This window comes from Schistocerca piceifrons, chromosome X (genome assembly GCF_021461385.2).
Source record: "Schistocerca piceifrons isolate TAMUIC-IGC-003096 chromosome X, iqSchPice1.1, whole genome shotgun sequence".
NCBI lineage: Eukaryota > Metazoa > Arthropoda > Insecta > Orthoptera > Acrididae > Schistocerca > Schistocerca piceifrons.
This window is the reverse complement of record NC_060149.1, coordinates 702,776,952-702,801,307: the sequence shown is the minus strand read 5'-3', so window position 1 is coordinate 702,801,307 and position 24,356 is coordinate 702,776,952.

Genomic DNA, 24,356 nt, shown 5'->3' with positions numbered 1-24,356 from the left:
GTTCACCGGATCTGACGTGCCCGGACTTCATTCTGTGGGGAAAGTTGAAGGATATTTGCTATCGTGATCCACCGACGACGTCTGACAACATGCGCCAGCGTATTGTCAATGCATGTGCGAACATTACGGAAGGCGAACTACTCGCTGTTGAGAGGAATGTCGGTACACGTATTGCCAAATGCATTGAGGTTGACGGACATCATTTTGAGCATTTATTGCATTAATGTGGTATTTACAGGTAATCACACTGTAACAGCATGCGTTCTCAGAAATGATAAGTTCACAAAGGTACATGTATCACATTGGAACAACCGAAATAAAATGTTAAAACGTACCTACGTTCTGTATTTTAATTTGAAAAATCTACCTGTTGCCAACTGTTCGTCTAAAATTGTGAGCCATATGTTTGTGACTATTACAGCGCCATCTATCACAAAGCGAAAAAAGTGGTCCAACTAAAACAATCATGTTTCTTTACGTACTATACGAATATGTAATAAAATGGGGGTTCCTATTTAAAAAAACGCAGTTGATATGCGTTTGACCTATGGCAGCGCCATCTAGCGGGCCAACCATAGCGCATCTGGTTTCCACCTTCAAGCTAGACAAAGACAAGTTTCCTTCTTTGTAGTTTTTTTCGTTTGATGCTTATTTCGTGAGATATTTGGCCCGGTCACGATCAATGGACCACCCTGTATCCGTTATAAAATTTATTTACGGTAAATAATTTAGACATAAATGTTGATATGAATTACTCTCGCTCACGTGGCTACTCCCACGGAAGCGCTCCGTTTGCACTATTGAAAGAATCCTTAAATGTTGTTCTCACAAGAAATGCAGAGTTCGTAGCACAACCGTCTTTCCTGTTATGGTTAGTTAATGTTTGCTAATTTGTCTGAAGCATCGTTTGGTCAGTCAGGCGCAACATGGTCTTATGTAATTATGCAAAATGCACGTAGTCATTATAATTTTAAGTTTTTTTGGCATAGCATGTATTCTCCTACAGTATATCTTAAATTTTTGCACCATTTGGCCAAACACATTCTCCAACACTCTCTTGTCCCTAGAACATCGAGCACTGAAAATTCGATTTTAAATGTTGTGTTTCATGTGCGAATTTGGGAACGGACGTAGGAGATATGTTTCAAGAGGAAAAGGCTCATCCCCTACAGTTACACGAGGTGTTTGCATGTTTGTGCCTGGCAGATTCTTTGCCTTGAGGACGTTCAATTTATTTTCTTTCAGTGGTCTGCCGAGATTGGAATGTGCGTAGATGCTCCCGTCACTGTTGTTTCCATAGGATCCAACGTCTACAGCAATGATTTTGTATTGTACATCAACTAATACAAGCAGTACAATAGTAAAATTTTGTTTACAGTTATAAAATTGTGATCCACTGTGTTGTGGTTCCACAATTTGCACATGTTTGCCATCAGGGGCATACAAGTATTTTGGGAAGTTCCACATTAGCCAAAATTCTTCATATATTTGCTTCCAGTTCTCAGCTGGGGAGGGCATTAGTTGATCATAATTGCATCAGTTATGGCTTGGCGAACTTTTTTCATGATATCGTGCAGTGTGGAGCGACCAAGGCGGAAACTGAATGAAAGTTTGCAACGAATGATCAGTTGCAAGGTATCTTCAAATTTAAGAAGTTGTTGCTGAGACATGGAATTTAAAAAAGCATGGCACCTTACAAGGCATTTTTAGAGATACTTAACTCTTTGCTTTATATAAACTATATCTAGGAACTGCAATAAGTTTCAAACGTGTTTTATTTTCTGTGTATTATACTTTCCCATGGCATAGTGAAATTTTGAAAAGCACTCGACTGTCTTTCTCCCTTTTAGGATTCAAACTGTCGATGATCCTGCCTCAATCATAGTCTACCCCAGTCACTGTTCAGTAACTATTTTAAGTTTATTAACTGGATCCAAGGAACTTGTTTGTGAATAAAATTACAATTTCTTGTTTTTATTTCAGGTTACTATAGCAGATTATGTGGGCCTCTCTTAGGAAGCAGTACCGGGAAAAAATAAACAAAAAACAAAAAACGGACAGCACCCAATAAAAAAGTGGAAATACCAGATCATGAGATTCCTAAAGTCATATTTCACGGAAAGGGAGACAATCACAAAGGTATCACCTATTACAGATGAAGAAACATCTGTAGAAGTGACGTGATCGATTGCGTCACCAGTTTCCCACAGTCAGGAAATGGGAGAGGGTAAGTTCGACTCTCCTAAGTTAGTGAGAGAAATCTTGCGTCAGGGAACACTGCACAATTTCGTTCTTCTTTATGAGTATGGGAGCTATAGTGAGTACCTGTTACCACACAGGCAGAGAACTGTCAAGGACGAAGTTTACAGAATTGTCAGTAGGCTGGAAAGTGAAGAGGCTGATGCAAGAAATTACCTCTCAGGATTTAATCAGGACTCCCGTAAGTAGGATAACAAGAAGAGAACGAGCACAGCGTGTGTCACTGATAATGTCGTCGATGTCATCGATGACGTCATAGGAGTTCCTCACACTCCCCACCCCCCTCCTCCCTGTGCACATAACTACGGGAAATCAAAACTTTGGAGGGAAATTCAACATTCTGGCGGGACATTCAAAAACTAGCGCAGTTGCGCTAGTGTCTTTCCTATGGAAGGAGGATAAATTGGCAAGAAATCCAAGATGACAGTGTCATGCTGGCAGACTTGGAATACTGGCCCTGGTTCTATGACGTTACAACCCGAGGCATGGATTTTATTTATTTATTTACACGTCTAGGTCCGTAGAAACAAATTCGGGAGCAAATCTCCTAGGTCATGGAAGGTATAAGTACATGCAATTACAGCATGGAAGTAATAACAGATAAAATAAAATGTTCATGAACCCAAAAAAAAAAAATATGTCAGGCCGTAAGTTGAAGTAAACGCAGTCAACAATATAATATACGAATCAGCTTAATTTTTCAAGGAACTCCTCAACAGAATAGAAGGAGTGGCCCAGAAGGAAACTCTTCAGTTTCGATTTGAAAGCGCTTGGATTACTGCTAAGATTCTTGAGTTCTTCTGGTAGCTTATTGAAATTGGACGCAGTGGTATACTGCCCGCCTTTCTGCACAAGAGTCAAGGAAGTGCGATCCGAATGCAGACTGGGTTTGTCTATTATTAATTAAGAGAAAATTGCTAACTCTTGGGAATAAGCTGATATTGTTTACAAGAAACGACAGTAAAGAATATATGTTCTGAGAGGCAAATGTTGGAATACCCAGACTAGTGAACAGGGGTCGAAAAGAGGTTCGCGAACTTACATCACTTATTGCCCAAACTGATGTGGTGGAACCGGTTTATAGTATTTCGTGACTTTCATTACTTATAAATGATATTTCAGGCAAATCAAAAAATTATAAAACCAGTTACCTATTGTCAGCGTAACAATTCGTTTGATCTCAAAAATGATTATCCCGGCTAATATTTGTCACTCTGCTAAGGAAATCTCCACTTGACGTTGTGTAGAAATGTCTGTAAAGCCGTGTGAGTGGCACTAAATTGCATATCATTTATCAGATTTTACACAACTGTTACTTAACATGGGAGCACTTTTCCCTAGCAAAAGGAACATTTAGTCACAAAATACTACCCGCGCACAACACTGACTTATGTCTCCTATTAAAATATTTCATGTAAATCGTCAGAAATAATTAGGCTTCATAGCTCAGCAAATAAGAAATTGATACTACGTAACGTGCTGTGAACACTATTTTTAAAGATTCAATCTAAGTTGAATTCTGTCTTTTAAAGTAGATTCGGGACCACCGGTGCACATTTATTTCCATTCATTTATTTCTAACAACATTTGTGTTTGTTAAAATTCTCGATTCAAAACTGCCGCGGCGACATTTTTGCTAAGATGGCGGCAGACAGACGATAGTCAATTTGTCTATTGTTTTTCTCGATTTATATTATCAAGGTAATATATTTAGATAAAACGCTAAGCCTTTTATCTCTATTCTTTAGCATTTAAAATCATTTTCAATGATAAATGCCGACATATATTTTATACCAGCTACTAGCAAATTCCGCTGTAAGTTACTAGCGCTAACGACTGCGCTCCTAATTGCGGAGCTGAAAATTGCCACTTAAAAACATTAAGTAGATTGCATTACAATTGAAATAAATACAAATCCACGTCTAGACAATAGCGACTCTATTTCTCAAATAATAATTAACAATATTTAGTTACAGGTTTTCTCTTTACAGACCGCCGGCCGAAGTGGCCGCGCGGTTCTGGCGCTGCAGTCTGGAACCGCGAGACCGCTACGGTCGCAGGTTCGAATCCTGCCTCGGGCATGGATGTGTGTGATGTCCTTAGGTTAGTTAGGTTTAACTAGTTCTAAGTCCTAGGGGACTAATGACCTCAGCAGTTGAGTCCCATAGTGCTTAGAGCCATTTGAACCATCTTTACAGACCTCACACGTCTCACGTCCGTACAGTTCATCCGTTAGTACAGGAAGAACAACTGAACCACAATTATCACAGATAACAAAAAAAGATTATAATTGTCGTTGTCCATGAGCGTAGTTCCCCGATAATTTCAATTCACACAGAAATTAAATTATTACAGAAATAATGAAATAATTATCGTCATTTTTACACGATACTGTCCTATTATACGTAGTATCGATAATATTTGTTGAAGTTTATTCACTTAGTTCATTTTAATATCTTGTTACTAGAACATAGTGTCGTGGATATTACACTGCCCGTTTCTGAGCCAAAAATATCCTTTGAGAATTGAAAGAGTTGCCCCAAAATATAATACCATACGACATAAGTGAATGAAAATAAGCAAAGTAGACCACTTTTTGTGTCGAACGATCACTTACTTCAGCTACCATTGGAATAGTAAAAATGGCAGCGTTAAGTCTTTGAACAACATCCTGAAAATAGGCTTTGTATGACAGTTTACTATAACTGAACACCCAAAAATTTGAACTGTTCAGTCTCACTAATCAAATGCCCATTCTGTGAAATTAAAATGTCAGGTTAAGTTGAACTGTGTGTTAGAAACTGTAAAAACTGAGTCTTACTGTGATTTAGTGTTAGTTTATTTCTACAAGCCATGAACTTGTGTCATGAACTGCACGATTTGAAACAGAGCCAATGTTGCACACAACATGCTTTACTACCAAGCTAGCGCCGTCAGCAAACAGAAATATTTTAGAATTACCTGTAATACTAGAGGACATATCACATAAATAAGGTACAGGAGTGGCCCCAACAATGATCCCCATTTGACTGTACCCCACTCAGACCCCACATCACAGCCATTCTCAACACTGAACAATGACCTTTTGGTGTCTGTGTTAAAGTAAGAGGTGGACCAGTTATGAGCTACTCCCCGTATTATGTAATGGTCCAACTTCTGGAGCAATATTTTGTGATCAATATAATCAAACGCCTTCGTTAAATAAAAAAATATGCATAGCGTTCGAAACCTTTTGTTTAATCCATCCAGTACCTCACAGACAAAAGAGGATTTAGCATTTTCAGTTGTTAAACGACTCCTAAAGCCGAGCTCTACATTTTATAGCAAATTATGTGATACAAAATGATCAATTATCCTTACATACACAGCCTTTCCAATAATTTTAGCGAACACTGATGGCACAGAAATACGTTTAAAACTGTCTACATTGTCTCTTTCTCACTTTTTTATAAAGTTGCATTTCTACTGAATACTTTCATCGCTTAGAAAATTGACAATTCTTAAGCGAAAAATTACAAATATGGCTAAGTACTGGGCTAACATGTGCAGTACAGTACTTTAATATCCTGCTAGGCACTCCATCATATCCACGACAGTCCTTAGTATTCAGTGGTTTAATTATTGACTCAATCACCCCCTTGTCAGCGTCACAGAGGACTATTTCAGACATCAGACTCGGAAAGGCATTTTTCACGAGATTTATGTGATTCCCTGTAGAAATTAAGATTTTATTTAATTCACCAGTAATGCTCACAAAAATGATTGTTAAATACTATATATATAACCGACTTACCAGTGACAAATATTTTTACTACGAACTGACGTTATATCGTCGACCTTGTGCTGCTGACCAGACACTTCCTTCACAACTGACCATATGGTTTTAATTTTATCCAGTGAATTAGCTATTGTATTTGCGTACAACATACTCTTTGCCTTCCCAATAATATTTTAAGCACCTTACAATACTGGTTGTAGTAGGCTACTGTAGTTTGATTCTGACTACTATCATTTTGATATAATTCCCACATTTGTTCTACATGATATCCTTATCCCACTAGTCAGCTACCCGGGCTGCCTTTTACTGCTAGTAACCCGTTTAGAACGTCCTAATGGAAAGAAAATCTCAAAGAGCATGAGAAATGTGTTCATTTGTCATTATGTTATCGGCACTATAAATATCCTGCCACTCTTGTTCCTTAACGAGGTTTCAAAAACTCTGTTGCCGTTGGATTAGCTTTCCTACATAGTTTGTAAGTATATGTGACATTTGTTTGAGTACAAAAGCCTTTTAGTGTTAAAATTTGTGCTTCATGGTCTGAAAGGCCATTCACTCTTTTACTAACAGAATGCCCATCTAGTAATGAATGAATAAAAATATTGTCTATGGCTGTGTTACTGTTCTCCTGCACCCTGGTTGGAAAAAACAGTCTGCATAAGATCAGATGGGTTTAGATCTACCAACATCCTTTTCTTTCACGGTCATATACAAAATTAATACTCAAGTCACCACATATAATTTTTGGCACTTACTATAAAGTGAACCAAGGACCCTTTCTAGCTTGACCAGAAAGGCTCTGAAGTCAGAGTTAGGGGACCTGTAAACAACAACAACTAGAAGTTTAGTTTCACTAAATTCAACTGCTCCTGCACAACATTAAAATATCTGTTCAGTGCAGTGCAATGGACTCAAATGGAATACTGTTTCTTTACGTACATGGCCACTTCCCCACTCCGCAAGGAATTCCTTGAAAAATAACCATCTAATCAGTATCCTGGTAAAGGAAGTCTCTGAATTGCCAATTTATTTAAGCGGTGCTCTGATGTACCAATAATGTGAGAATAAACATACGTAAGCCATTGACTAATTTTATCTCTAATACTTCTTATATTTTGATGAAATGTGCTAATTCCTTCTCTATTTGGATACCTGATTCCTTAGGGGGACTTCCTTTAAGCAGGTATACCTATCAGCTGACTTCTGTCTAAAAAGGACTACACCAATTTTTCCATAAGTGATCCTACCACCACTCACTACACTGTCACCTATAAGCTTTGCCAGCCTCCCCTTCCCATACCTATTGAGGTGCAGGCCATGCCTAGTGAAACCTGATCTACTGATACACACAAGTGGCACCACTGGAAAGTGACCCATGCCCTCTCCAGCCCCATGTCAACATGCCTAACAGCTGCATTAAGATGAGGCCGATCACGACGCTGAAACAGTTGCACGAAATGCACTTCAGTGCCACCAGTTTGAGTAGCTATCTTTACCAGGTCATCGCCTATATCATATTCCCCGTCCCTATAAAAACTATTCGCTGCGCCACTCACAATCACTATCCGATCCTCTTTCGTAAAATGCCTACATAGCTCCCCTATGCTGCCAGTCGCCTGAGACATCCTTGCACTAGCCGGCCGGAGTGACCAAGCGGTTCTAGGCGCTTGAGTTTGGAACCACGTGACCGCTACGGTTGCGGGTTCGAATCCTGCCTCGGGCATGGATGTGTGTGTCGTCTTTAGGTTAGTTAGGTTTAAGTAGATCTAAGTTCTAGGGGACTGCTAACCTCAGATGTTGTAGTCTGATAGTGCTCAGAGCCATTTTTGAACCAACCTTGCATTAGGCTTCACAATGCTGGTAACCTAGTACTCATTACCCATCCTGCAACAGCTGGCCCACACCTCTATCGTGCGAACTACCTAGCAGCAGGACCACCTCTTTTCTGTTAGACTTTGCAGCTGCCTTAGGCTTCCTAACTGCCGAGGGCTACTGCATATTTCCTGCACCTACAAGCGGCTCCTCTCCACTCATCTCTGACAGTTGGTCAAAACTATTGCATATACGCAGAGTACAACTGTCTGAAAACTACCTCCTCCTAACTACCTTTTTGGCAACTGCCAGTTCCCATTCCTCAGCACCCTTCACGCTCCTCAACCTAGCTAGTTCCTCCTTCGAGTACTTAACTGCGCCTGAAGGGCATCACACACATCCATGCACGAGGCAGGATTAGAACCTGCGGGAGTAGCGGTCGCGCGGTTCCAGACTGTAGCGCCTAGAACCGCTCGGCCACCCCGGCTGGCCAAAAACCTCTCTTTCAGACGATAACTGGGAAGCAAACCATGCATAACGCGGTATTTCCTTAAAAATCGGTGCTGATAATTGGTTATGCAATATCGAGTGTATTTTAATAGCGTCTTCCGAGAAGCAATTTCTCATTCTCTTTCGATTAAATCTGAACAGTTTTGAAGACACGGACAAGCATGCATATTCAGTATCACTTTATGCGTTTGGTCGCTTACTAGTCTATAGCTATGAATATTATATTATTTGTGATAATAAAAATTAGTAGACTGCTAAATAACATTGTAAATCCAATAAAAGTTCTTCCGGTTACAAGTATTTTCCCGTTACATCAATTGTAATATAAATAGTAAAGAAAATGACTATGTTGAAAATAAAACAAAACTGACGAACGGAACTCGATCCAGTGATCCAACGGCTTAAACGCTAACCACTGATAAAAAAAATGAAATAAAATTTGTTCTATATTGTTAGTTGAATTTGTTCAGGGCGGACGTCCGATGACACCCGTTCAGTTTGTTCGTTGATCCGTTCGCTCAGTTTCTTTATTCGAAAAGGTAGCTACTGCTCTGAACGAACACGCTGAGCTACCGTGCCGGCACGACTCGGCTGCAGCCTCTTCATGGGAAAAATGGCAACGCACAGACATATTTTAACGCTTGAGAAGTACGCTCTACCGCTTACACATTTTGTTGTCCTCATGGTGTACTACGAGTGTACGAAGTTTACAGTAAATCCGCGTTCCAAACGTTGTGGCCTCCCCTTGTGGGATGAATGAAAATCCACTAATAAATTACTTTTAGAGCAAATATTAACACAAATAAACTTTAAAATAAGTAACTGCAGGCTAAAACTTTAAAAAATATTGACAAGCAATTTCAACAGCAGTCCAGTACACGCGACGTCACACCAAAGATTCTGAGTAGGAGCATAGCCTCAGTATATCATAATACAAGATGGCTGACATGGACTTCAAGGTAGCCATCGAACAGGGATATGGAGTCATACTAGCGTCGGCTCTATGACGTCACAACCCAACTCAGACCAGTCGGGTTATTTATAACAGTGTAGAATTCTGGCATACTGGACCAGACTTGAGGTACTGGTTCAGTTGTACTATAAGCTAATATTCACTCAGAGGTGTGCGGTCACTGCATGCTTTGCACGCCCCCGGTAGCTGAGTGGTCAGCGCTTCAGAATGTCAATCCTAAGGGCCCGGGTTCGATTCCCGACTGGATCGGAGATTTTCTCCGCTCAGGGCCTGGGTGTTGTGTTGTTCTAACCATCATCATTTCATCCCCATCGACCCGCAAGTCGCCGAAGTGGCATCAAATCGAAAGACTCGCACCAGGCGAACGGTCTACCCGACGGGAGGCCCTCGTCACACGACAGTATTATTGTATTACTGCATGCTCTAGCTATGGACGCATCTTTATTTGAACAAACAATGGGAGAGTGTTCTTCACCCCTGCCACCCCCAACCCCCACACCCACCGCTCCATGGTCAGTGACCAGCGCTGGGCAGTAACTTGAACAGCCGGGCCACGGGTGCCGTGAGTCTTAGCGTCGCTCCGAGGTCGGGGCTGTCGCCACGTCTGAATGCTGGCCCAGTCACAGCCGCCGCCGCCGCCGGGCCGTGGGCACTGCTGCCACCGGACTTCTCCTCTGCACCTGCTACTCTCTTCGCAGAGCTGTCGCTATGTCCACTACTCTGCCTGTCTGTCAGTCTGACGTTTAGGTATAGCTGTTAATATTTCAACAGTTTCAATGCATCCCTCGTTATAGCTACGACGCGTGCAATGTGAACGTATGTGTCCACTGTAAAAGGAAAAAAACAAACAATTTATGCATTTGTCTCTGCTCAAACTGAGGTGTAAATGCATCCATTCTTATAGAAAGTAAATGTGCAATGGAGATGTGACTGCACATTGTAAACAATTATGTATACATATGATACCGCTGAATGAAAGAAAACGAATGACTGAGTTTACCAAATAGATTTAGTTGCTCATCAAAATAAATTGAGATAATGTATTTTTCCTCACAAAAAATATGTCCCTAATATTGTTAAACATAATATCATGTTTGTTCTGAACACAGAAAACAAAACAGTATGATGAAAATAAACTGCAGATATTATACTTTCTTACAAAACATTTTCAAATACTTCACTCTTTTGTCAGCATGGATAAACGATTTGCCTCACATTTTTATATAATACACAGAAAAACAAGGCACAAAAACTGTATGAAATGTTTACAAAAGGCAACTTAACAATTTTCTTGAAAATATATACAAAAAATATGTCTCACAGGTTATATTTACAAACAGCTTCCACAGTTTACAAGTATAAGATGAACTTTTATTCTTCTAACAGCTTGGAATATGGCACACAGACTTATCAATATTAACCACGCTTGACGTAGTTGGAATAGTCATGGGACTGTTGACAAACTTGCACATTTTAGCTACACTTTGATATGGAATATTTATTTACAGCTCTCTCCTGTGAGACGTAACACTAAACGAAATGTGATATCTTTTGTTATGGCCCGCAACAGTGGAACTTAACCTACTGTACATAGACATATGGTGTGCAAAAAACGATATAACTCGCACACCTGGTGTGCAGAAAAACAAAGTACTTATTCTCTCTCTCTCTTTCTTTCTCTTTCACTCTCACACACAGACACAGACACAGACACACACACACACACACACACACACACACACACACACATCCTATATTGCTCAAAATCTTTCTCAAACGTAAATCCCACGAGGGCCCCCATTCAGGTGTTTAAGTCAATGTATTCCTTCAACCAGGGACGCTGCTTGAAGGAAACAGCGCAGGTGACTCTATACAGTTGCAATCACAACTTGAGACATTACTGGAGATTACAGTAATGTAGTATACAGGGTGAAGCGAAATTCGCGCACTCGGACTTCGCAGCGCGACTCCTCACTTTTCAGCGATAAAAAAATGCCTCTCATAAAATTTCGTCCGGGGAGTACATCTGACAGAAAAAGGACGTTAAAGAGTGGTAATCTGGCAACACTGTTATCACATTTGTTGTAATTACTTTTGTCTGCTCCTACTCCGCGTGCTGTACAGTTGGTGCAGTGGTTAACGTTTTGGGTTAGCGTGCAGGAGGTCGATGGTTCGATCCTGGATTGAGATATATGTTTTTTATTTGGTAAATGTAGTCCATATGGTACGATGTCTGGCATTTTAATCGTCAATAGCGATCGCAGCGGGTCCTCTAGAAAACAGTTCTACTGCAATCGTGGCAATAGAAGAAAATGGTTCAAATGGCTCTGAGCACTATGGGACTTAACATCTTAGGTCATCAGTCCCCTAGAGCTTAGAACTACTTAAACCTAACTAATCTAAGGACATCACACACATCCATGCCCGAGGCAGGATTCGAACCTGCGACCGTAGCAGTCCCGCGGTTCCGGACTGCAGCGCCTAGAACCACACGGCCACCGCGGCCGGCAGAAATAGAAGATTTGTCAGTGTTGAAAGAAGACTTTCCACAACGTGGGTGTGAATTTATTCGCATCACATCATCTACTAGATGCAAAACCTCTTTTCTTTGTACCCTCCAATAGTCCCACAGATTAGTACCAACTACTATTCTTGCCTCGTTCAGGACCATTAAATTTCGTTAGGGCCTTACATTACCAATAGGATTAGCAACGTGCTTTGTGAGTTATGTCAGAACTCAGTTACTATTTGCGTGTGTTATCACCATGGTCCCACTAATTATGCCTTTCAACACTGAATCTGCTAAACGCATGCTGTTTAATATGTATCTCAATGCATTATTATTATTTTTATTATTATTATTATTAATCTATCGATTGGATTATGAAACATCATGCCTATTATCGTTAAGGAAACAGAGTAATTCGAAACCAAACATTTCACAATTAGTGGTGTCGGGATGAATCATGCACAACAATATCGCGCAGGAATGACAGCATGCTAATACTGTATGCGCTGTCCTCCAGACAGGGACTAGTTGCAAGGGGAGTAACGCCCCCGTGACAGACTCCAATGTACATGGGTACACGTATCGAATTTTCTCATTGTAAACCTCTAAACCAGTGTGGCAGACATATGGCATACACAAACGATGAATATGTGGATATGATTCTGGTCCTTGGTGCATCTGATAACCGGGCTCGTGTTGCCACTCGTGAACATGCTGCTAGATATCCTCTTCGACGCCATCCAGATAAAAATATGTTTCTACGTCTGGAGCTGCGCCTACAGGAGTCAGGTTCTCTCCTTCCACCACTGCGTGACAAAGATCGTCCACGGACTCGTCGTACTCCACCTACTGAGGAAGCTACTCTGGAGGTCATACACCAAGAACCTCAGTGAAGTACACGTAGCGTAGCAAGGCAGCTGCGTGTGTCACAAATGTAGGGTCATTAACGTGCTGCACGAGCATGGGCTGCACCCCTATCATTATGCTTTCACGCAACACCTGTATCCTGCAGATCGCCATCAGCGGACGCAATTCTGTGAATGGTTCCAACAACAACAGGAAATCAACGATGATTTCGTCAACCCCGAAATATGATCGGATGAAGCAGCGTTTACTCGTGAGGGTGTCTTCAATATGCGCAGTGCATACCACTGGTGTGAGGTTAACCCGCACGTCACGCGGGACTGTGGATATCCAGTTCGCTTTGGTATCAACGTCTGGGCCGGGATATTGGGCGACAGGTGTTTGAGCCCCTACATATCGTCTGATTGATCGACTGCACAAAGGTAGCATGCATTACTCTCAAACTATCTGCCTGATGCGCTGGAAGATGTTCCACTACATGTTCGGCAGATGATATGGTTCCAACTCCATGGTGCACCTCCACACTCTGGAATTAATGTGCAACTGTATTTGGAGAGAACATTTCCAGGGAAATGGTTCTGACGTGGAGGTCCAGTCGTATGACCACTGTGGTCACCTGACCTAGATCCCGTGGATTTCTTTCTCTGGGGACACCTGAAGGAGCACATGTACTCTACTCTGCCGACAAATATGGGAGCATTGGTAGCGCGTGTTCATGGTGCTCATGTTTCTGCAGACGCATCTTTGCTGTGAAGTGTCCAGAGCTGTATGATCCGGTGGGTTGTGCAATGTTTGGACATGCAGGGAGGTCGCTTTGAGCACCTGTTGGTCTGAGCACAACGTATTCTGTTGTGAAGGTCATGTGATCATTAATATGGACATCTTATTGTCACTGGTTGCTAATGTGCGACATCTGAGAGCTCATATTACATGTATTACAAATGACAAGTAGACGTTGTGTTATTGTACTGTGCTATCATCTTTAGTATTTCGAAATTGATATTGTTTTTGTATTTATTCTGTCCTATGACAGGTCATTTGTTTCAACTGTCTATTTCTTATTTGTCTAACCACGTATTTGTTATGTTCAACGTTACAAAATGTTGTAAATTTAGGATACATGTGACCTAAGAAAAGGTGTATCCTTCAGTACGAAATGTCAAAATGAATTTAGCAAAGAAAAAAATGCGCTCCAACCCCGGCTCGAACCATCGACCTTCTGCATGCTAACCCAAAACTCTACTCACTACACCAATGGTACAGAACAACAGAAGTAGTTACCTTACATGCAGTTACAGTGTCGCCAGATCGCCAATCTTTAACGTCCTTTTTCTACCAGATATACTCGCCGGACGGAATTTTGTGAGAGATATTTTTTTTTTATCGCTGGCATGTGAGGAGTCGCGCTGCGAAGCCCGAGTGCGCGAATTTCGCTTCACCCTGTATGCCTTGTTTTTCCCTCCAGCGTTGTCATCAGCTTGGGGTGGAAACCGTTTTCCCCAACTCGGTGCCTTGTACACAGCGGTAAATCACTGTGCTCGTCATCCAGACTTGCAGGGTATGTCAAATCTACTTATAGAACGTACCCTGTTTCAGAATCGGTCCTCACACTTTCGATTTTCTTAGGCAGTATGCTGCATTGCTTATCACATAAGTACCGAAACCCTTCAACAGGTTGCTGCACAGCTTGTCCGTGTAAGTCGTTTACATCCAAGTACATAATGTAACTTCTTGCGGAAGGGAAGAAGAATGTAGCAACGCTTTCGTTTTTCTTTCTACTCTCCCTGTGAGGTCTTTATTAATTTTCTGGTTCGTTGGTTCACTCAACAAGCTATAAGTCTTCTGGTCATAGATCTTACGTGCCAACAGGACAGTGGTGTTTCCTTTATTCGCTGGACGGACCACCGTGTGAAATCGCGGAAAGATTAAGACCTCGCAGCTCTTTTCCACCACGGGTATGTGGTCTTTCAAAAATACACAAAGAAAGTCTTCCATTAAGTCCTATTGTGAGAAATACCTGTGGTCCAACGTATAAAATCTTGCGTCTTAACTGAGACCTTTTGTGGGAAAGTGCTCACATCGTATTAGTAACTCCGGTGACTTTATTAATAGACTGAAGTCACTTTGACTTGGCGAGTTGGACTGATTAGTAAGCTTCGCTGTCGTCGCACCCTTCACTAGAAACCCTCTCATGGAGACGTTTTCACTCAGCAGTAAGTTAAAATTCGATCTAATAGTGCTATTTAACGATGTTCTTTCCTGAACGTACTTTTTATTCAGCAGTGAATATTTTGGGCAAATTGACGATTTTATAATGGGCAGTCCTCTCTTCCCTCTGGTAGCAAACATTTTTTATGGAAGGCTTTGAGGAGGGAGCACTCGATTCTGCAGAACTTAAACCGATCGTATTTTGGAGATACGTGGATGATACTTTTGTAGTGCTACCCCACGATGAAGAAGAATTTTCAAGCTTTCTTCAGCATCTGAATTCCATCCATGAGAATATCAGATTTACGATGGAAGTGAAGAAGGGCCACTGTCTGCCTTTTGTGGACGTCTTGAACAGTCGGAAATTGGATAGATCATTGGGGCATTCCGTTTACAGCGAGACAACACATACAGATCTGTATTTGAAAGCGTCTAGTTACCACCACTATGGGCATTCTTCGAACGTTGGTGCACCGGGCACATGCTGCGTCTGATGGCGGCAGCTGTGCAAAGGAGGTGGAACATCTAAAATCAGTGTTGAAAGACAATGGATACTCTGGAAATCAGATCAGCAGAGCTTTAAAGAAGAAGAAACGTGACCACTCAGAAGTTCAAGAGAAGAAAAAGCGGTTCGAGTCCAAGGCGTTCCTCCTGTAAGTCGGCAACATTTATTCAAAATTAGGAAGAATCTTAAAGAAACATTCTGCCAAAGTAATCTTGTGCCCACCCACAACATCTTATTCTCTTCTCGGTTCGGTAAAGGACAATCTGGGACTGCAGAAGGCTGGAATCTACAGAATATCATGCCAGTGTGTCGAAGACAACATTGGTCAGACGACACACACAGTGCGTGAAAGCTGCGTTGAACATGATCGCTGCACTCGCCATACCCGAGGATTGTCTCTCCACAGGACATTCCACGGATTATTCTACCACGGAAATCTTGGCCTCCACGAATCCTCCTGGTATTCAGTTATTAAGGAATCGATAGAAATACGCTTAGCACAAGATCTTATTAATCGTAATGACGGATTTCAGCTGGATAAGGCGTGGGACTTAGTAAGTTCTTTAATTTCTTCAGAAAGAAAACATTTTGTGACCAAAGAGACGTCTAGTGGCATTTAAGTTTACTAATTTTGACATTTGAATTTTAGCTCTGCGAGTGCGCATTCTGTCAGAGATCGCGCATGTAATATCACATTATGCTTACGACTGTGCGCCATAGATATAGCAATACTCGAAGAGGGCGCTAAACTCGACAAAGGTCGCTCATGTAGCGGTTGCCTTTGTACATGCGTCTTCGCCCCTATTTTTTAGTGTAAAGGTACCAATGTGGACTAGCAATCTCCAGAACAAAACACTCACCTGAAGATGGCTGAATGGTTGTCAGGTGAAATATCGTGCAAGAAGTCGACGTTATCCGGCTGAAATCCCGAAACTTCGTTGAAATTCTTTATGCCGGGAAAGTTGCACGAATCACATCAGAAGGCGATTGCACACACTTAGTCACAACAACCCCCACACGCTCCCCCCCCCTCCTAAACCTCCCGTCGCCAGCCTCTCCCCCCCCCCCCCCCCTCACACACGCACACAAGTACAAGAGATACTTACCTAAATAATACTGACAGAAAATCAATGATGGGTGGACATGTCTCATAAGTTTTCTTGCAAGTGATACCACTGTGTCCTAGAAAGAGAGGCATAATCGTGTTACAAACAGCGGGATGTTAAAGAACACAACCATATTACCATCAAAAGAGGACTTGGTTCTACAGGTGCATACAAGTAAGTATTCGTGTTAGCGCCACAGCCTCTTGTGGCGGTAACACCACACTAAGCCACTAATGCTGTAGGTAGATTATAAATTCAAACAAATTTCAGCAAATTTAAACAAATTTCAACAAATTTATAGAAATGTGAACAAATTTAAACAAATTGTATTCGAACTGAATGACATCACGAGCAGTCACAGGAATTTCTCAGCTGTCAAATATGAAAGGGATGCCATTGGCCCATGCTTGCAGGACCTGAACGGACAACCGTATGTCGTTTGGCAGCTGATGGCCACGTCGTCACTTCGGTGGGGCTGTCGGTGCACCTGGACTCCTGGGGACATGTGCGGAGTAGTTGGCGTCGGTGTCGGGTATCGAGTGGCATCGAATTAAAAAAAACTATCCCATGCATGTGAAGAATATCGATTTAATTAATTTGCATAAATTTTTTATGTCAATGTGGTGTTAGCGGTACAATATTTAAGGGGATGGTGTTCGCGAGTGGATGACATGGAGCAGAACAGCAGTTTAAGTGCAAAACAATAGCTTAATTTGCATAATTTTTATTTAAAACGTAGTACAATAGTTTAAAGGGAGGATGAAAAAGAAGAATGCGGCAGAAATACCATTCAAAAGCATGTGAAATTAGAAACGTGTACCAGAATATGATAGTAGGACATAACTAATTACTTAATTTGGTAACCAAGGCGGTTCAATAGTTTAAGGAACTGTAACATGGAAAACCACTTAACAGAACAATAGGTTAGGTGCCGACAAAGGGCTGAACATTAAGTTAAGACACCTAGAGTACAGTGCTGAACATCAGGTTATACAACATGTTTGCACCATGTGACTACTTCTTACAAGACCTACCAGTTTCCAAACAACAGAGAATGATGAGGAAGAGAAATCCAACCCCCCAAAACTGAACTTTTTTATAAATAAACAATATGTCCATGAATTTCCTGTTATGGGATACTTCCTTTCCACCAAAGATCCATCAGTTTCCATATATTCCATACACTGCCTTGAATCCCTTAAAGTGTCGAAATAAAAAATATTCCACACATTGTATAAATTGTTTAAACAATATTCCATACACAGCAATCGATTTCCCTCCAAATGACCGATCGACTGAGTCTTTTTCCCGCCAATTTCCGAGAGGGAGGGTGGGAGGGGAGGGGGATTTACCAGAGGGGGAGACATTAATTAATTGAGCAATTTAATTAAGTAGTCAATCAAACTGATGAGAGTGAGAGAGGCTATTTCAATAACTCAGACCTGGAAGTGTACCAGTAGCAGCGAGGGTGTGGGGTGTGTTAGAGGTTTCCTGACAGGGGGAGGGGAGTGGGAGGGGGTGGGGGGACAATAGGTTAAGTGCCTGTGAATCAACAGTAAGGATCCTTTTAGCATAACAATAGGTTAAGTATGTGTCAATCAAAGGAGAACAATAGGCCTCTGAGTGTATACCTGATCCTGATGTAGGCAACCCGCACACACAAATTGTACTGGCGCTGCTCTAGCCCACCTACACATGCACATATGGAGAAAGCGGTAAGAAAGATACTCTGATTAATTAAAAATGCACATATAAGGAATACTTACATGGAGAATCAGTTCCTTCATCTTCATAGCTCTTGCTGCACAGCACTAGCTTTACAGTGGGTTAATTAGAGGCCTGGGATGGCGTGACGAGCATCTGAATGTGTGGTGTAATGTTCACCTGCCATCCTGCAGATGCTGGCGATGCTGAAAATGGGTTAGGACTCGGAACATTAACCGATTGCGTAAGAACAATAAAGACACTGACTAAGTAAAATACCGACACACACACACACACACACACACACACACACACACACACACACACATACATACCTACATACACAAACACACAAACATACTCAAGTAAAAAGAGATACTTTCATAAAAGTTCAACATGAACATCGTCCTATGACATAATAATGTTCGCCAGCCAACCCTCAGATGCTGAAAACAAGCCACAGATTGGTACACTGACTGGGGTCCCCCTTAAACTGGCGTCATTCAACAGCCCCAAAACAACACACTAAAGCAGCAAACGCCCTATCTTCTAAGAGGGTCGATGGGACGCACTCCACCGAAAACCTCCTCAAAATGAGGACGCTTGCAGCTGCTGCTGTTGGCGATGCAGCTGTTGCTGGATGACCTCTTCACGACTACACTGAATCCTACTATCAGAAAGGGAGACACACACACAAACACGATACTAGAAGCAGACAGAGTAGGAAGTACGCCTGCTGAGCCGTCTGATAAAGTCTTGATCGGCGGAGAGGTGGTGCGGTGTGTGGGAGAGATGGTGGGGATAAAATCAGGCCAGAACGCTTATAGCTTTCACCAGGAGCGGATGGATGTCATTATTGCTCCTTAAAGGGAGCTTGTTTGTGAAATAAGAAGACAGGAGAGCTAGTTTTAAAATAATTTATTTATAATCAAATTAATGCTAATGCTATGTGTTTTCTGGGCAGTTTTTAGAGGCTTCAAATTCAATAAAAATGTTGATAGAACCACTCTCCATTGATTCGTTATGTCTAAAGCAGACTATAATGACATTTGGAGCTAGCTGCTTGTACTCCATTGGACTGAAAAGACACTCCTCATTCTCTTCAGTATCATTGTATGCAGGACATATCAAAAAGCAGCCTTTATACACTAATAGACCAATATTGCTGCAGTTCTCATATGAATAAAATTCAGTATTTAATGATACTCGAGCATTTGTTAAACCACAATTGTCAAATGGACTTGAATCACATTTGAGGTTGGCTTTCCTATTGATTTGAAATGCAAGGATGATAAATCAAGGTGTCTCTAACTGAGTCAATGTCTTAATGGTCCACGATTGATGTGATGAGCATGGAAGTAGAGGATATTCAAATAGCTCCCATGATCTTAAATTTAAAGGTAGGTGAGTCTCAGATTCAATAACTTTTAAAAGTTTCTAGCATTCACATGAGTTACAGAGACATGAGGCACCATCCAAATTAATTCCTTCAGCATAATCTCGGTCCCTTCTCCGTTGGCACCTAGGGTAAATGCATTACCATCTGTCCCACTTCCTACTAGTATAAATTCCTGCTTCACATTAACTAGAATCCTCCTCGTATCCTCAAAGTATCCCATAAACATTTTGCACTAAATTGCTTGTACCCGTTTTGTGCATTTTCTTAACCGTTCAAGTACGATCTTGAAGCTGCAGTGTATGTTTTTAAGGTTGATATGATGTCTGCATTCCTACTGCGGTCAATTTCTACAACAATGAACATCTATCTTATCGCCTGAAACAGGAATGCTAATGCATTACGTATAAGATGCGATGCTGTCATGCGAGTCCCAGCCTTTTTTATGAATTCATCTTCTGAGTGCAGGAAACTCCTGCTAGGAATGGTAAGAACAGCCTGGTGCTGGACCACAGTGCAAATCTTGCAAATCTCATCATTGTTCTCGAAAGTTGCCTATGCAAACAGCTTGTTCGAGAAGCATTCTTGACTTATAATTCGTTCATCATTCTCGACTAGAGCAGTTATGTTGAGTGTTGATATTGTTCTTGCATAGTTTCAAGTCTAGCGATTTAAGGACGGTGTTAACACGTCGTATTTCGGTTGTAAAGTGAAGTGCTGCTAGCTGTGTATATCGGTTTCATAATGTACGCCCATCCTGCTTCAAATGAAGGCGTATCACGATCACTTCTCTACAAATTCGATGAGACTGTCACTCTGGTCCACAATCCTCAATTCAAGATGGTCAGATGCCTGAGCAGTCTCTGGGAGATAAATTCCGCTACTTGGTGCTTTCTCAATTTTATATCCTAGACCTATTGTCGGGAAGAACTTGTTGATGCTACGAAGCAGTTGGTCTCTGAGAAAGGAATTAATTGCAACGTTGCGCTCGACTCATTTTTTCGGAGCATTTTGCAAAATTGGATCCTTTGAGAAACATAGTAATGATCTATTTGAATTTTTCTTTATAATGTCTGTTACGTGCACGGCAATTCCTACTTTAGTTTTAAATGTGTTAATGATCGCGTGTAACTCAAAACCTGGTACTGTCTGTTTTAAATATCCGTTTAAATCATCAGTGTCGTATGCGCCATGGGGTACTTGCATAACGTCACCACTCCCCAGATGTAGACTGTAGTTTGATGCAGTGATGTTGCAACTGTGTTTTATGTTTCTAAAGCTACCTGCACAATACTCCGACCCACATTGTACGGTTCGGCTGGTGAGAAGTAATTCGCATTTAGTACTGACGATCGACTACTTCAAGTCAAAGTGTATGACATCGCTTCTGAAGCTCAACTGACGAACTGGTGTGTGTGATTACTGTTTTATATCTACCAGGTATCTGTCAGGTGTACATGAGACATAGATGTCTGCAGGGGTATGTACTAAACCTACGGTAGTATTGAGACTTACAAAATATATTGTTACAGCAAAGTAACGGCGCAGTTCTTCTGGAGGATACAAAACGTCAAATGAGTCGAAATAACAATTTTGGGCTCTTCTTCTAACATACCCAATTCCTCCTGTAACAGATAAATTTAGAATTCTGCCTTCATTAGATTCCCACATATTTTCACGCAGTATATTCTGCATGAAAATTCCACAAAACCTTGGGATAGAGAACTTTTTTATGAGTTTAAGCAGGTCGATATTTTTAAACGGTCTGTCAGGCAGTATAGCTAACTGTTTACGTTAATGAACAATCCTAACTTTGGAATGATATTCAACTTATATACACTCCCGTCTGACTTCTTTTCAATTACACCAAGTTGTACAGTTAACGCGTTTGTCTTCTTTTCAATCACATAAACCCTGGCAGTTAATTTGTCAACCTCAGAATGATTTGAGAATAAGCTTTTAACTCTTGTTATTTGTCTTGAGTACTCAAGTCTAGTAGTATGACGTTTAATAAAGTCGTTGAGCGTCTGAATTTTCACGTCAATGTACAGACGAATGTTCTGCGTACTTCTCTCAGACTGATTATTGGAGTAAGATCTCGCTAACTTATCCGTGCTATAAAGTATAATGACATTATCTCCATGCTGTTTCACTAAACACACACACACACACACACACACACACACACACACACACACACACACACGCACACACACATATTTCTAAAACATCCTGAACAATCCAACAGCATCGCCCTTCATGTTTATTTCGATCGATAACAGCAAAGCTATTCTGTGAATGATCCCGCTGATCTCCACATAAATTTGCAAATTCTTCAAATGCCATGTCGGTTCCTAAATGTGCTTCGTAAATGAGTTTTAAATTCATATTATCCTGTTTGAAGGCAATAGTAAAGTTTACATTATTTGTTATTACTTGCTTTGAGATCCTTGAATACGTTTGGCTTAGGTAAAAAATATGAAGATCTCTATGCCTTCCGAAACAGAAATATTTGCGTATCTGATTCCGATTTTCTACTATGACATCGGCGAATATGAACTCGGTATTAGGTGTCACGTTTTCAGTTGCTGAGAGCTCATCACTTTTGGAGAAAATCTCATATGTAATACAGTCAACGCCTGAAACTACTTCTTCAAGTGTTTTTGAAAATACACAGGGTGTTCGGAAATTCCTGTTACAAACTTGCACGAGTGGAGTAAGTACGTAATATTGTGATTATGAATCCATGCCTAGAAATGAACTATTTCCATTCTAGGATGGTTACACTTTTATTTATTTATTTATTTATTTATTTATTGTTCCGTGGGAGCACATTAAGGAGAAGTCTCCATGGTCATGGGACGAGTCAATACATGAAATTACAACAAGATTGTAGAAACAGATAAAATGAAATATAAGAAACATATTCAGTTGTAGATTGTAGAAACAGATAAAATGAAATATAAGAAACATATTCAGGCGACACGTCGTTAGTTTAAATAAAGAAAATCAAGAATGTAACACTGGAATTTGCTTAATTTTTTAGCTCTTCCAGGAGCTCCTCGACAGAGTAGAAGGAGTGAGCCATGAGGAAACTCTTCAATTTAGACTTAAAAGCGTTTGGGCTACTGCTAAGATTTATTCTTGTGGTAGCTTATTGAAAATGGATGCAGCAGAATACTGCACTCCTTTCTGCACAAGAGTCAAGGAAATGCATTCCACATGCAGATTTGATTTCTGCCTAGTATTAACTGAGTTCTTGTGGTAGCTTATTGAAAATGGATGCAGCAGAATACTGCACTCCTCTCTGCACAAGAGTCAAGGAAATGCATTCCACATGCAGATTTGATTTCTGCCTAGTATTAACTGAGTGAAAGCTGCTAACTCTTAGGAATAAGCTAATATTGCTAACAACAAACGACATTAAAGAAAATGTATACTGTGAGGGCAATGTCAAAATTCCCAGACTATTGAATAGGGGTCGACAAGAGGTTTTCGAACTTACACCACACATAGCTCGAACAGCCCGTTTTTGAGCCAAAAATACCCTTTTTGAATCAGAAGAATTACCCCAAAAAATAATACCATATGACATAAGCGTATGAAAATATGCGAAGTAGACTACGTTCCGTGTTGAAATGTCACTTATTTCAGATACTGTTCTAATGATAAATAAAGCGGCATTTAGTTTCTGAACAAGATCCTGAACATGGGCTTTCCACAACAACTTACTATCTATCCGTACGCCTAGGAACTTGAACTGTTCCGTCTCGCTTATAACATGCCCATTCTGTCTGATTAAAATATCAGTTCTTGTTGAATTGTGAGTTAGAAACTGTAAAAACTGAGTCTTACTGTGATTTAGCATCAAATTATTTCCCGCAAGCCACGAACTTATTTCATAAACTACATTATTTGATAATGTTTCAATGTTACACACAAGATCCTTCACTACCAAGCTGGTGTCATCAGCAAATATAAACATTTTTGAATCACCTGTAATACCAGAAGGCATATCATTTACATAAATAAGAAACAGCAGTGGCCCCAGCACCGACCCTTGGGGAACGCCCCATTTAACAGTGCCCCATTGGGACTGAACATCGTTACCACTCTCAATATTGCGGAGAATTACCTTCTGCTTTCTGTTCTTAAAGTAAGAGGCGAACCAATTGTAAGCTACTCCCCTTACTCCATAATGTTCCAACTTCTGCAGTAATATTTTGTGGTCAACACAGTCAAAAGCCTTCGTTAAATCAAAGAAAACACCTAACGTTCGCAACCTTTTATTTAATCCGTCCAAAACCTCACAGAGAAAAGAGACTATAGCATTTTCAGTTGTTAAGCCATTTCTAAAACTAAACTGTACATTTGACAGCAAATTATGTGAATTTAAATGCTGCAGTAATCTTGTATATACAACCCTCTCGATAACTTTAGCAAACACCGATGGCATAGAAATAGGTCTATGATTATCAACATTATCCCTGTCTCCCTTTTTATAAAGTGGCTTCACTACCGAGTACTTTAATCGGTCAGGAAACCGACCACTCCTAAAGGAAAAGTTACTGATATGGCTAAGTACTGGGCTAACATACATGGAACAATACTTCAGTATTCTGCTAGATACCCCGTCATATCCATGAGAGTTCTTGGTCTTTAGTGATTTAATTATTAACTCAATCTCCCTCGCCGGCCGCGGTCGCCGTGCGGTTCTGGCGCTGCAGTCCGG